At 39.0% G+C, this 13622-nt stretch overlaps 1 protein-coding gene across 5 annotated transcripts in view; it reads left to right on the plus strand.

Moving 5' to 3' along the window:
- Positions 1–5957: 5957 nt before the first annotated feature.
- The window catches only part of CSNK1G3 (casein kinase 1 gamma 3), a 71324-nt gene continuing 63659 nt past the window's right edge, over positions 5958–13622 (plus strand). For 4 of the 5 annotated variants that reach the window (XM_084224524.1, XM_084224526.1, XM_084224527.1 and 1 more), the window contains exon 1: positions 5958–6119. The gene's annotated coding sequence lies outside the window, so the exon portion shown is untranslated. Of the gene's footprint in view, positions 6120–10652; positions 10739–13622 lie in introns of those variants that run through there. The other variant, XM_084224525.1, reaches the window with a different exon arrangement.

Here is a 13622-nt window from a genome sequence, read left to right on the forward strand (position 1 = left end):
GGAATAAACTCTTAAGAAATCAATGGGATAGATAATAACATAAAGCCAGGAGAACCTCCTTTTAAATGGGATTTAACAGCAAAGTTATTTTTCAGGTTCAGTTCCTCCTTGATTTTCTATCTGTAAAATAAAGTCCATTGATCTCAACTTTCAAAGAAAATGTAAATACCATGATCAATCCAGCGCAATGTTTGTATCTGGAAAACCAAGCAAAAGATACACAAATCTGAACATGCATTTTACTACTGTTAAACTAGTTACTTCCAACAGGAAAGCATTATTTGAGTAATGATGGATATGAGTTGCTGCTCTTTAGCATTTTAATGAGAAACACATATTCCCATTAATTTTCATAGGAGCCAGTACAGTTCATAACAGGATACAATTCTTCAGAGAATTCTCTAGCTTCTACTATATAAAAGTCACTTGGTCTAGGTAGGACAGCCATAATTTTGCCTTGTAGCTCTGCATCTGATCAATTACTCTATTTCAGGAAAAATTTTTAGTGTCAATGAGCAGAATGCTATTGATTGGGCAGACAATTAGAAAGCCAAACCCTAATGTGACTCATGTACTATTGATTTGTTAAAGTAGCATTCAACCAATTAGTAACCCAGAGAACAGATTTGAGCGCAGAGTCTTGGGTAACAAGGGTAAAAATCTAGATTCAAAGGACTATTTGTTGCTGCTCTTCAAGGCAAAGGAAAGGAGGGAAGAACAACAAATATTGGCAAAGCCAATCTAGAACTACAAACATTGGTAAAGCCAAATCATGAACCTTTTAGCAGCTGGCATAAAAATCAAGTACAATTTCTAGTGCAGTTTGTGATATATTAGCAAACATAGCATTTTAAAAACCTTGACCCTTACTAACTACTCTTATGAAAGAAAACATTGCAGAATAACTTGAGACACATAGTTTATTTGTAGTTCCTTACTGTTAGAGTAAAAGAGGAAAGTAATAATTAAGATGTGTTTTCAGTGCCTGAAAAAGATTTTAAAAAATAACATTATAGGAGTATTCTTCTGGGTTTTGGTTTGGGTTTTTAAAATTAGTTTTCCAGAATTATGGAGGCCTTTACAAAACATACTGAAAACAGAAAATGGGATAAAGAGAATATAAGGAAGTCTATATTGCTGAAAAAGAGAAACTACTCTTAAAAATACCCTATATTAATAAAAGAAAGCTCAATTTTTTAAAAAAAGCCTGTACCAGCTTTAAATTAAAATAGTTAGAAGTAGAATCATAGAATAAAAACAAAGAAATACCGTTATAATGAAATCAATAGACTTATTTATAAATATTCTGACACAAAGGTCTAGTTTATTTTCAACATTTACTGGGAAGATTAGCTTTGAAAGTGCTTTTGAGATAGAAAACCTTTTCAAATGCTTTTTGATTTTTTTTCCAAAAACTTTCAATCTCCATATTTTCTTGTTCCTAGATTTTGAACCTTGCTGATCATTCTTAATTACATGAAAAAATATGTGTGTTCTGTTCAACTTCTTGGATAAATGACAAACTGATTACATTAGGTTAAGTAGGTCTATGATTAAATGCTTAAAACAAACAAAATCCTCTCTGTACATGAAGCAGCATTACATCAACAATCAGATTGATCACTATCTCAAATTCCAGAATTGTAGCATTTTGCCAAAGGACCTGATCTTCTTATCATGTGGTTCTTACATATGTGGCCTTTTCAGTCCTTTCACTTGACCTGACTCACATTCTTTTTTTTATTCAATTGAATGGGATAATTAACCACTTGTATGGAAATAGATTTAGATGGAGTTGAGGCATATCACCAATAAAGGTCTACATGTTCTCATGTCCTTTTTTTTTTTTTTCTTTGTTTTGTTTTTGGTGCAACTCTGATTTCCACCACCTTTTAAAAGCTCATTAGTATGGAGGGGATCAGCCTGATCACAGAGCTTTTCCACATCTCTCCCTCATGTAGGAGTACTCCTCCTTGGTTAGAGGGAGTTCTTCCAAAGAAAAATGGTGACCAGCAACCTGTTGAGCACTTAGCTCAACCAACAACTTCAGGATTGTGACCAGAAAGTGTAACATTTCTAAGTAGTATAACATTTGTACATGGGTCAGATGATATGAACAGCTGAAGCGAGTTACTGTTTTTTATTTAAGATAATGACATTCTATCAATTTATTATTGTTGTATGATGTACGAGACTGATGTACTACAGGAATTCTCTAACTGGCCAGGTAACCATCCTTAGCAATGACAGCGCTATACCATGAACTGCACAAGCCTCATGTTTTTCTCATACAGTATTAACAAATCCAGGTTCTTTGCTGTGCCCTCTACATTCATAAAAGAACTATAAAATGCTCCTTGTAGTGCTAAAATTTTGGAACCTACAAGTGGACTCCAGTCTGCAATGCATTCTGATAAGTCCAGCCAGGTAAGGCTTTCTCCTTCACATCAAACTGCATGAACTTTAGAACTACTGAAAGGAACGCAGGGTTGTTTGTTTTCTGTTTGTAGAAACGTATTTGCAGCATCCAGGAAAAGTCTCCCTACACTGCCTCTCCACACAGACCTGGTGCAGTGCTAGCTTGTGACTATTTTTTATCACAGACTGGTAACTTTTAGTCCAGAACAAAGAACTCAAACTAAAGGGTAATTAAACAGAATTTGGATGGTCCATAAAAAATAATTAATTTACTGCAGGAGCTTATGTTACTGCCTGGTCAGCTCTATTTTTAGGTGTTGAGATCTTCCTAGGCATATGGATTAAGTTACAGGATCCTGAATGGAAGAAATTTTAAGGGACTGTGTTTGAGCTACCACATTGAGAATAATCATTCTAAACAAGCTTGATTGGCTCAAATCTTATATCAGTGGAAAAAAGACCAATATTTAGCAATTGATATTGAACAAATATTTAGAAATTGAGTTTAAAACACAGGGTGGAAGGAAGACTCCCATTTATTTCTTCCATGTGTGAAATGAACAAAGATCTTAAGAAGCTGGAAGAGCTTTCAAGATGGGAAGGAAAAGTGGTACTACAATACTTAAAAGCCAGATGTTATGCCTGTGCATTTCTAGTGCAAAAATTTAATTAGTATCTAGTAATTAAATAGTTCAGCATGGTAAGGTGGAATAAATTCATTAGAGAAATACAGCATAAATAAAATGGTGTAGGCTACTGGAAACAGCTGTTGAAATACTGCCAAATGGTGAGTATTAAAATGAAAGCTGAAATATTACAGGAATGAAATATCATGTCACCTTTATAATAAAGTACTTTCTAAAAAGATAAGAAGTTTTAGAAAGTTAGGAAGTGTGGTACCTGGCAATTTCTGTTACTATACTATGTGTGCAGGAATTGTCAAAAGATTCCATGAGGGCAATAATGCTGTCTAGGACTAAACACTGGGAGTACTTTTTCCTTCACTTAAGACAGCATCCATATGTATACACAGCAAGTTATATCACCTTTTGGGATGTTCACATGGTTTTTTTGGCTGGGACAGAATAAATTTTCTTCACAGTAGCTAGTAGGAGCCTGTGTTTCACATTTGTGTAAGGAGCACAGTGTGTGATAACACGTGTATTTAATATGTGTATCGTTAATGCTGAGCAGTGCTTACAAGGAGTCAAAGCCTTTTCTGTGTTGCTCGTGGCTGCTTGGTTTCCTGCCTCTCACCATTAGTAGGCTGGGTCCACAAGGAGCTGGGATGGGACACAACTAGGACAAATGATCCCAAATGACCACAGGGATATTCCCTATCCCTGGTGTCAGGCTCAGCAATTAAATCTGGCAGAAGAGGTAAGGAGGGGGGGTGTTTGGAGCGATAGTGCTTGTCTTCCCCAGTCACCGTTGCGCGTGATGGGGCCCTGCTCTCCTGGAGATGGCTGAACACCTGCTTGCACATGGAAAACAGTGAATTAATGCCTTGTTTTGCTTTGCTTATGTGTGGCTTTTGCTTTCCCTATTAAACTGTCTTTATCTCAACCCACAATGTTTCTGGCTTTTAATCTTCCAGTTCTCTCCCTGATCTTACTGGTGGGGCAGAGAGTGAGGGGCTGCATGGAGCTTGGAGGCTGGCTGGGATTAAACCATGAGAATGCTATAAAGCTTAAGCCAGAGCATGACTTTTATATTTTATTTTATATCTATATTATTTTACGTACTTGATATATGGCATGGTAAATCTGTTCTCTTGGAGATTAAGATTACATGTAGCAGTTATCCACTTTCTTTACCACTACAGCCTGACTGTAATTCTAACTACCCCAAACTGATACACCTTTCTGTAAATTCTGACATCTTTCTCTTTTGCCTTATGTTCATCACCTACATCTTAGAATTAAAGGTTACTAAGTAATTTGTTGAGTTGAACCAACAGCTAATGATTTTTTAAAAAAATAACAAATCATAACTGGAAAAATATCCTACAGCTTTTATTTAAAAAAAACCAAAATCTGCACTTAGGTGCAGATTGTTAGGTTTATGAGGGTATATTTAGAAAAGATTGAGAAAACCAACACAAGTACTTGTAAATACGTGTCCATTTCTCATTAAAGGTGATGGAAAATTTCAGGACAATTGTACAAAATGAACTTAGCATCACCATAATGCAAAACTTGTTTTTGTTTCTGATTAGTTGCTTGTGTCCAAAACTAACTGGAATTAGTATATGCTCATTCCTCTCTGATTATGGCATCTTTTACAGCACAGATTGCCTATGGAGGATTTTTGGCAAAAGTAGTTCAATGTCTACTGAGACAAGGAAGTGAAGCTTCAGTAAATGACTTCTGAAAGTTTCTTAAAGCTATATTGCTGCTAATTATTTTTTCTACAAGGACTTCCAGAATGTTCTGGAATGTGCGAACTTCACCTAAAAAATTATTTGAACAAGGACTACTTCAAGATCCATCAGAACCTCCAACACTTATCCTTTGCATCCTCCCTCCTCCATATTTATAATGACTGTAAAACAAGTTGTTAATAAACTTTTAAAGTTGTTTTTATGTATTCAAATATAAAAAAGGTAACACTTAAAGCCTTACACCCTTAATCGCCTAAATGATACTCAAATCTCAAGGTTTTTAAAATGCTACCCTCCTGACTGGAGAACTAGGAAAGAACCTAAAGATCTTTTCTTTTGCACAAGTGTTGGCACAGAGTCTATGATACGGCATTTATAAGTTTTCTTTTTTATTTTAATTTTTTTAATAATTACGCGGCAGCTCTTGCAGACATCAACTGAGAGTGGGGTTCTGATTTCCCGGTTTCCCGCATGGACACACAGGACAGGGAATGCAGGATGCCCGAGCGTGACGAGCAGGGTAACCTCACCCACGGCTGGTGACAGGGCCGAACAAGCGGTGTGGGAGCTGCCAGGCGCGGGGGCACAGCGCTGCTGTGAAACTGCCAGGAGCGATCTGCCCGGCCACTAAGGGTGCTGGCATTAGGGGACTGATACCCAGTAGAAGATGGAAGAGAGCTGCGGCTCCAGGCGCCCCGCGGCTGCGGTCTGACACTGACTCAGCTGCCGGGGGGCACAGGGCAATCCCTGCAGGCCCGCCCTTCACATATTAAACAGGTACCTTTGTCCCTGTAAGGGGAAGCTCGAGGCGAGGGAGGCGCGCAGCTGAGCCGGGGCAGGCGCGCCGCGGCCTCCTCTGAGCGCGATCTCGGACTCGTGAGGGGAGCGGCGCAGCCGGGGCCCGGCCGCCTCCCACCGACCCCTCCGGCCGCTGCCGCCGGCGCGGCCCCGCCACGGCCCGGCCCCGCCCCCGCGTTGCCCCGCCCCACCCCGCCGTCATTGGCTGTCGGCTCTGCCCACCAGTAAGCCCCGCCCCCTCTCCCAACCTGACGTTCGCTTCCCGCCCCCCGAGTGGCCGGCGCGGCCTGTCAATCACCCGCACTCGGGGCGCGCGGTGCGTCCCGCCTGCCCGGGCGCCTGTGCCGCGGTGGGAAGGGGCGGGCGCTCGGGGCCGCTGCCGCTTCCCCTCCGTCTCGGGGTGCCGCCCCGGCCGGCCCCGCTTCGGAGCCCCGCGCCAGGGGCGGGGCGGGTCGGGAAGCAGTGCCCGGAGGTGAAGGGCCGAACGCCGAGCTTGTGTTCCGCTCCCCTGGGCTGCCCGGTAGGTTGCTGTCCCCGACCGCCTCTCGGAGCGGCGGCGGTTGCAGCGGTCGCAGAACCCCCGTGGGCCGAGGCCTCGGGCTGGCTCTCTCCTCCTTACCCTGGCGGCCGCGGGACTTGCGGGGGCCGCAGAGCCCCTTGCGAGTTCGGCGGCGACCAGGGCGGCCGCCCGGGCCGGGGCAGAGGGAGCCGGCGCCTGTACGGGGCCGTGCCCCGGGCGGGTGCGGTGCGCCGGCGGTGCCGGCGGGGCTCGGCCGGCGCTGGGAGGGCCCCTCGCCTCCCTGTGGCTGCGCTCCCGGGTGGCAAAAGCCGCGGCTATGGGACCTCCGAGTGCCCTGTCCTGCGGGAGTTGCTTGCGGCGGTGGGGTTCCCTGTGTGACGGCCGGTGTCGGTGCTGCTGGCGACGGTTGTTCTGACCGAGCACCAAGCTGGGTTTGTAGGAACAAGTAAATTTGTTTTCCTGGTCTATTGAAGCAGGTTGCTGGAGTGCGATTGTGCTGGTCTAGCAGATTAGCAGGTTAGGGGCAAACTGGGCTGTTAGTGCTCTTTTATTCTTACCTTTATTTTCCTTTTCAGGAAGTTATTTATGGGCACACTCTGAATGCAGTGGTTTTAAGTTTGATTAATTAAAATCTCTAATAGTAATGTTTCAGTGATTCACCATGGAACTCGGACAGACCTTATTTTCAGGCGTTCTTTTTCATTTTACTGCTACACTCTTAATGAGTCTTGAAGTGACATACGATGTGTAAAAAAAACGCAGTATAAACGAAGACTTTTTTCTTGCTGAATTTTATAGTTAAGATCAGTTGTAAGAGCATACATAGCTAGAAATGGATACTGTCCATGTGCTTAAGCATGATTATAAGTGAAGCACACTGTTAAGCATATTAAGCCTTGCTGCCTGCGTTATGACTGCTTGTAAGAATAAACACCTTACCTGCTCTTTAGACTCACGCCTCTTCTTAACCCACTCATCTAGTGAATGATTTTTATCCCGAGCTGCTCCCAGGTTGTTAAAATCCAAGACGGGAGTAATGCGGTTTTGTTTTAAAGGGAAAAGATGAGATAGAAGTTTCTGTGCTAACTATATTTTAGGGGACCGACCTCGATATCCTTTAGTCAATTTCTTTTAATTGAAATTAAAAAAACAGTTAAACAGTGTTTCAGAGGGAAAAAGTGGTATTTTGTTGTGCTGACCTGAAATGGAGAAACTTCCTGGCAAACGGTAGACTATTTACATCAGTTGAGAATGACTTTCAGCTAATTAAATTAATCTTTTTTTCTCTTTCCACTCTGCATCAAATATTGGCTTATAAAATCAAATATTATCGAATATCATTGGCTTATAAAGTGTAAATGATTTTCAAAATCTAGAGTACTAGTTCTGATACATCACATTTTCTGTAGAGCTTTATTTTCTTCTGTGTGATCAAGATAACTATATTTAAGATTAGTTAAGAGAATTAACCTGTGGCAGGCCGTGTCATAACCCTTCTGAAGTTGTTCTTCCCCTAAAAAAAAGAGTAACTGAACCTGCAAAAGTGTTTTTCTCTTGTCCAGACTATTAATGTACAATTAACAAGATTGAATTTACATCCTCTTGTATTTTTTTTATAATCAAGTTTTTCATAATTAAGTTTTCATAACTAAATTAATTGCATTACTAAAGCTCATGCATTGTATCAAATTTTACTGTCCCCACTGTATCCACAAAGTTTGTCCTATGAAAATAGAATTGTTCTTGGTTCACTAGTTACTGTGCTGAATGGTTCGGTGATTAGAAGTATCACAGTTACATGTATTTCTAATATTTTTACTCTTTTCTTGAAAATTTGTTAAAAAAAGATTAGGAAGTCTTCTGATGTTTAAGAATAATTTAGTTTAGTTATGCCGTTAAGACAACAGTAAGTGGACTACAAGGAATAGGGAAGTGACTGTGGTTACTTTTCTCCAATATCTTCTAATTACAAAAAAGAAATTGCTAAAGAACAGGGTACTGATCAGCTGTATTAACAGTCTTTATCTAACTTTTCTCCAGCTGAACATTTTTTTCAGTCTGTTGTAGACAAAGCATAGTTAGATCTTGTTACTCAGGCTTTTCTTTTTACTTTTGAGTGATTTTTTTGGGATGTTGTACATAAAAATAATAATGTAATTAAAACCACACACCAACCACAGGAATAGCAAAGTTGTTAGAGAGTTAGATGTGCTGTTTCTTCGAAGTTTAGGCTCACTGATTCAACTGCAAATTAATGTTTAGAGTTCTCAGTTAACCCTTAATACATCACCTGATGTTTCCTGAACAAACTGCCTCACAGTGCCTGAGGGAAGAGTGGGACAATTCTTTTCAGCCATGGTCTGGTTTTAAATGATCTAAAACTGATCGTAATACTTGGGAGTCATTTATTAATGTAAATAGAATGCTGTGTTTCCAGTGTACACTGGGCCTTTAACATACTTTCAAAAATGTTTTGAGACTTCTATATAATTGATTTCCTTGATCTATTAAAAGGGAAAAAGTAACTTTGAATTAATTGTTGTATATTTTCTGACAATCCTTAATCTTTTTAATACTGTGCAGGCATTTTAAAGCAGTCTAGTGAGAAGGTAGTTAAAACCTAGGGTGATGATAACAGATAAAGTCAGTGATTGAAACATCTGTCGCTCCCTGTGATCTTAGGTAAGCCATTTAAAATTTAATGTCCCCTCTTTGGCATAGGGAGGATATAGAAGAGGAGACATCACACACAGATCCATGATGTGGAATTGGTTTGGATTGTGGTTACTTAGGTAGCTTTCTTAAACTTTAGCTTTCAAAGGAGGTTATGAAACTCTTAGTTATATAGTATGGAATAATTTATTTTGGTGAGATTTATCTCACCTGTTATACTTACTTCTGCTGTTTTATAGATGATATATTCATTACCTTATGTTTATGAAAAGGTTCCTTTCTAACAAAAGGGGGAGAGAATACTTATGTATAAAATATGCATGTATGTAAAAATACAAATATTTGTGATAAATATATAATATCAAATATACAAAAAATTCAGAATGTTACAAATGTGTTTACCAGTTTCTTCTAGCATGTTTATTGAACTGCATATTCCTTATTTCTTACAGAGGACATTTTAGGCATCTACACTTCCCTCTCTTCACCACCTCCTTTATCTGATTTTTTTGACTTTGTGTAGGAACCTTTTTTAAAAATCCCCATTTGGCTGTTAAAAGAAGTGTATTTAGTACAAAATAAGTATATTCTGTAGGTAAGAAAAGCTAAAATAGTTATCTTGCCGTTTGCATCTGGTATCCTGCCTTGTGCTGTGGAGTTAGGAATGGGAGACATACTGATCAGCAGAAATATCTTTGCCCAAATGTTTGCTCAGATAACTGTAGGTCACAGAAGCCCATGACACACGCAAGTAGGATTTGCATATTCAAGTAAGTTTATTACTTAATTTGCCTTTGTGTGTAACATCATTAATATAACTCCAACTGTTTTTTTCTATGCTTTAGGATCTTCTCTGTATAGCCAGCTTAGCTTTCAACATACCAAGACTTCGTAGTAACAGTTTTGCTTACCTTAGTAATTTAAGTAACTTACTAAGTTAATTTAACGTCATTTTCCTAGAAGTACATTTTTTTCCTCCAGTTTCCCTGTGTGATGATTTATACTCTTCATCATGTGTTTTGATTATGTTATTTTTGATTAAGACAGGATGTGGACTACAACAGTGAAGGATGATGTCCTTTTCAGTAGGCCAAAAATACAGATGTTTAATGACAAGCAGAGCCTAGATTTCAATTTCAAGTATGTGGTTTGTCTCAACTTGTATTCTCTGCAGTTATTCATTGAGTAATTTATTAATTGCCATGCTCTTTGTTCAGATGTAGATGGAGCAGTTTTGATCAGAAGCAGAGCTGCAGGTGGTGTTAGGGTGGCAGTTTGTGTATGGAGGTCACTGGGGTGTGATGTGCTTGTAGGGATGCACTTGAGGGGCTGTGAAACACCAGTCGTCGTGGCTGTGCTGCTGTGTTGGGAAGGCCCTTCTCTCTAATGTGGGGCATTCCCCTGCTCCATTTCTGGCTGTGCAGTTTTGTAGCTCCACTCTTGCTCTCCATCCTGTCTCTTGTATCCTCCTCTGAGTTGGTTTAGCTTCTCCTGATTAGAGTTAATGAGTTTGTGAGCTTTCTGGTTTTCTGAGTAAGTGAGTAGTGGCTTCACTGAGGCATGGGAGTGCTGATGCTGGTGAGCGATGGCAGCAGCAGGTAGTGTGCTACATGCAGTAGGAGAAGAGCCATGGTACTAACCCATCAAAATTGTCTAATTGCATTTTGTCGTTTGCATTTTGCAGATTTCAGACTTAGATTCTGTTGAACCCATAAAATTCTTCCTTTTGGTTCAGTTTGTCTTTGAGCTTGAGATGTTAGTTACCTGGTCAATGTTGGATCTGGTGCACTTTCTGTTTTTGTAGAAAATACTTTAAAAGCATGGGTTTCTTGACAGGTTCCCTTCGTGATGTTGGAAGGTGTGATTTAGTCCAGGAGAGGACACATGTCTGCAGCCTAGAAGAAAGTTCTATTTAAAAACTGTATTATAATGTGTGGAAGAATCCTGTGAGTATCTTTGTGTATTTAAGGCACCAGGCATTTTCCATTTTATGTCATTATATTTGAATGAAGTCGTTAACAGATTGTTAACATGTTTCAACAGCTTTTTAATATAATGATATAAAGCAATCTTTAAAGGAATTCAGTGTTGCTTTAGAGGAGTTCTGCTAGCTTATAATGAAGAACATAGTTAACTTCATGTAGTATTGATATTTTTGATGTCAGTTTAAATGTAGATAATGCCCGTAAAAATACAGCTTTTAAAAATCTTAAGTAATTGTGCGGTAGTCTTGGGAAGATGAAGTAATACTGTAGAGGCTAAAGTCAGGGACATGATTGCTTTAAGTGTTGTGGGAGACATGTTTCGCTTCTAACCTCAACCACTAGTATTTTCTTAGTTGCACCTTACAAATACTTTCTTCTGGAAACAGAAGTTCAGTATGGAATGTTTTTTACTTTCTGTGGAAGATCACTTCAGTTGGCACTCATTCATTTCTTGCAATATTCTGTCAGCAGGTTGCTCAGTGTATCAGGTTGTTAAAGTTTCTGTGTAACATTTGCTGATGGTAGGCTGAGGCATCTTTAAATCTGGAGAAGTAAAAAAATTATGAAACTTGAATTCATGGTTAACAGTAAAGAGGGAGCACAGAATTTTTTCAGCAGAAAAGAGGGAGACAGAATAACTAAATTTGCTCTTAAGCTTTTGTCAGATGGAGAGAAAAATGTCTTTACAGAAATGCTCTTTGTCTTTGCTTTATTTTTTCCAACAGTATTTTCACTATTGTTTGGGATACCTTTAAGTAAATACTGTTGATTGTACTTTGAATTTTCTCCTGAAAAAGAGTCTGTTTTTAAAGGAAATTAGATATTTTTGATCTGCGGTTCTCTCATCCGCTGCCTGTAGAAATGTGGAATTTTTAGGGCAGTTTTAACCAAGCTTAGATTGTTATGCCTGTGTAGATAAGTTCCTATAAGCTTCATAAAAACTAATTTAGATAGTAGATATTTATTAACCATTACCATGGTGAAGGAAGGATGTTTTATGCTTTGTGTGGTAGTAGCTTGAGAGATGTTCAGCTTGCAGCTTGTTGTAGTACTAGGCAAGCAACAGATTATCTCTCTTCACTGAGCAAGAAGGGAACATTTTCATGTGGGAAAAAAGAAGGGGTTTTGTGAAGAAAGAGAGCTGAAGATGTATCAGAGGGTGGCCTGCAAATGCTGTGGATATGTGGAAGATAACCAGAAAGGTGAAGAGACTACACTGTGTGGGTGTTGAACACTAATCCGTAGGCAGCTAAGTTTAGCTAACGTTGATGCTTTTGAGGAAAGATTCTATTTTAATCTTCCTAAGTAGCACATCAAGAATTTAACTACACACAAGTGCCCACATCAACATACTGACATTTTCTCATTTTGGTGCTTGAGAATTTTGTTTTGATTTAAAATCAGTGTAGTTTAAGTAACTGCCATCAGACCTTGGCAAAACTGATGTCAACAGCACCAGGTTGTTTTGTTCTCGGAACTTTTAATTTACATCAGATGATTTCATATTCAGTATCATTTGAATTTGTGTAAAACACTAGGAGACTTGTTTTTTCCTCTGAGTTCCATAGGAAGGCATTGTTTTAAATATGTTTTGTATTACATCAATAATGATGAATCCAAGATCTTAACTGTGGCTAGTGTTTCTCCTTAAATTTGTGTCACTGTGCATATTATGCATTCAATATGAAGGTTTCAAGCATGATTCCAATTGGTGTGGTGTTTATCCATACCATTTTATTCCATATTAAACTTATAACAGAAGAAAAATGCTTTGTAGCCTTTTGAAGACTATAGAACTGTAGTTTCAATTTGATAGAGATGTTTTAGGTATACATTTCAGTGAAAGTCATGCAAGTGAGAGGAGACTTGCAAGTGTGCGTAGTAGTAAAATACTTGGAACTGCTGTAGAAGGTACCTATCTAGTTTATGGAGACAGTTAAGACAGCAGAATCATTTGATTGCCATGTAGTTTATTATTGTTAGAAATCCTTTACAGATTCATAGCTGCAAAACTTAGTCTGGAGACATTTTCCTGTACTGTGAGTTATCCCTTTCCTCACATGTGGAGTTATTAAACTTGAACTTGTCTCCTGTCTTAAGTTCTTGAAGTGGAATTTGACCATGTAATCAAAGTTAAGTGACAGAGAATTGTATCAGAGAACTAAAAATACTTTTAATTTTGAAAACTGATCTTCACAATCACTGTGGAATGCTAGAGTACATGATGTATTTTAGCTTATCCAAAATCTAACCTGAAGACAGAATTAGTGTCTTTTGGACTCTCAGAAATGGTTTTTTTTTTTTTTTTTTTTTTTTTTTTTTTCCCATGTAACACCGTATTGTTTCACAATGCTACTTAATTTTGTCTTCAGATACGGTGTTGGATGAAATGCAATACTCTTCTTCTCTGACTTCTAGATGTTAACTTCTAGATGTTAACTTCACAGATTCTCTGGCCTAGCCTTAGGCTAATCTGAACCTTTCTGTTCTGCTATAATAGTTGTGTGCTGTGGTACAATTATTTGTGTAGAAAATTGACGCCTCCATTATGTAGTATTAGCTAGCTCAGCATTAGCTTTCTGCCAGCTGAGGACAATGTAGCCCATTTAAGTCTGTATGGTTGTGGTGGTGGAAATGTGAAGAAACAAATGACTGAAATATTGCTTAACCATCAGTTTTGTCCTTTCTGTGCTCTTTTTAGTAAATCAGCTTTAATAGTGTCATTACATTTTAAAAATTATTCTTTGTGTTATGGCTCTCCTTTCTGAAAACTGACTTCCTGCTTTTACTCTGAAATGGTGATTGCAGGAAAGTGCAAGAAGGATGCATGAGCAGAAGTTTTAAC

This window comes from Fringilla coelebs (assembly GCF_963513975.1).
Source record: "Fringilla coelebs genome assembly, chromosome: Z".
NCBI lineage: Eukaryota > Metazoa > Chordata > Aves > Passeriformes > Fringillidae > Fringilla > Fringilla coelebs.